Source organism: Ascaphus truei, chromosome 2 (genome assembly GCF_040206685.1).
Source record: "Ascaphus truei isolate aAscTru1 chromosome 2, aAscTru1.hap1, whole genome shotgun sequence".
NCBI classification, from domain to species: domain Eukaryota; kingdom Metazoa; phylum Chordata; class Amphibia; order Anura; family Ascaphidae; genus Ascaphus; species Ascaphus truei.
In genome coordinates this window covers 248,998,836-249,000,884 of record NC_134484.1, presented here as the reverse complement: position 1 = coordinate 249,000,884, position 2,049 = coordinate 248,998,836, and the positions used below count along the sequence as shown (strand labels likewise).

General features: G+C 37.2%; 1 long non-coding RNA gene across 1 annotated transcript; it reads left to right on the top strand.

Annotated features, from left to right (window-relative positions):
- Nucleotides 1-515: 515 nt before the first annotated feature.
- On the top strand, nt 516-1,065 carry LOC142488649 (uncharacterized). Its single transcript, XR_012799558.1, has 2 exons — nt 516-637; nt 758-1,065. It is a non-coding gene; the product is annotated as an uncharacterized LOC142488649 (long non-coding RNA).
- Nucleotides 1,066-2,049: the final 984 nt, after the last annotated feature.

Here is a 2,049-nt window from a genome sequence, read left to right as displayed (position 1 = left end):
TATTTTTTTGCATTGACCTCACTGAACGTTGTGATGATCTGAAAAAATTGACAGTAAAATCCTACTTTAAGTTCCTCAATATTTATATGATTGGCAACAAAGTAACCAAAATTGTTATAAGTGTATATACATTGTGTCCTAATTAATATTTGGGTTAGATGTATCCACTTGACTTTATTCTGTAGTCTGTTCAGAATTGCATGAATGTATGGTAATTCTAATTATTGCTTAAATTGTAATGTTTCACACAATTTATCCCCCCCGCTATTACTTGATTTTAATCAACCAATGCATCCTTTGCATTGATTTAACTTCATATATATTTTAATTTGTTTTATTACCGTAGCAGGTAGAGGTTAATAGAATACAATTTGGTAAATAGTATTGTCACCTCACCTCCCTGTAAGGTTTATTGTGGTTGTTGCAATTAGTGACATAAACATCTGATGTAACAAATTGTTTTTCACTGGCAATGTATTTGCCATTTTCTGCTTTGACTTCTGGTAGGAGCTCATTACGGGTGTGGTTACACTCACCAGGTGAGCAAACTCCCTTTGTCCATCATGGGAGTCACTGCTAGTACCTGAGTGTGATGTCACTTCCTGGTGGGCTTGTATTTCAGTCGACACAGCAGCAGGTAATGTTCACTCTTTGAGAAAGGCCCTTTGTGGCTGAAATGCTTTAGAGTTGCGGGGGGTGCTTCCCTCTCTCTCTTTTTAAATACCCATGGCATAATAATGCTGGAATAGTTCCACAGGATTAGTCAAGAGGAAAACAAGCAAGGGCTTGTGGCTGAACACTGTAACGTCCAAGAAGGATTATGCTCGGCAGGGAAGGATTGTGGGGGATGCAGTACTTAAAGACCAGCGGGCCAATCCCCGGAGGAGGGTGTGAGGGCACTGCTCCAATGAGTGAGTACAAGGCTAGGTTGCAGTGATAGCCCACACAGCTGCTGTTGATAGCAAAGAGGAATTAGTGAGAACAACAGCACCCTGCAAGACTACGAGAAAAGCCAGGAGTGGATTCCTGACACTCTCTCACATAAAGAATCATCATTCAATGTAACCTAGCCTGGTGTGTCTTCTGTGATTTCATTCACTTCCAGATTGGACACCTTTTTCGCTGGTGTCATTTGCACTTTTAAAAAATTCATAATTTTGAAGTAAGGCCATGATGAAGTATATTCAGACGCATTTGTACCTGCGTCACCAGAACATGGAGGTTTAACTTTTTTAGTCCTCTGCGGAAAGAATCGCGTAAATGTTTCCATTTTGTTTTTGCTAAGTCACCTAAAAATAAAATAGAAAAAATAGGTTTACATCTAATTGTTAAGCAATTTGTATGAAACTCATTTTTGACTAAATTTAAATGCAAAGCACTATCATTATGTCATTATACATTTTCACACATTTGTAACTTATATCACACGCATTAAGCTGTTACATTACACATTTTAAACTTTTATTAATATTAATAAATCTATGTACTTACAGTACTTGTGATGCTCAATATTTGTTCAATTTCTCTCCAGAATTTGAGAGAATTCTCAATTTGTGGTATGCCTTGCATTGCTGATTCCACAATGCATCTCTTTTAAAAACCTCACCAATTAGTTGCTCAGTGCTAGATTTATCCATACTGTATATACTGTATATTATAAAGTACTATTACACTGTCCAAGCAACAAAAAGTAAAGACTTTGCAGTAACCAGCCACAAAAGTTCTGCTTCGCTCTGATTGGTTATAAACTTGTCACGTGACGCGCCCATCACATGAAAAAAACTATTTTCTTTGTCTCTTCTAAATGCTACCGCGCTTTCGTGCTTCAGTGCGCGTGCAGTCACGCACACTATTGCCGCCCTCATAGGTGTCCTTTGTTTTGTTGGTGTGGCCTTAATTACAAAAAATAAATTAAATTGTTATTGGCAAAGTATATCCTTTATTCTTATTTCTTCTCCAAACTATAAATACAGTAAGCCCAGAGCTCAAGTTATTTGTTTCAGGGGAAAATCACAACTGCTTTCTATTTTATAATGTCTGATACAATAG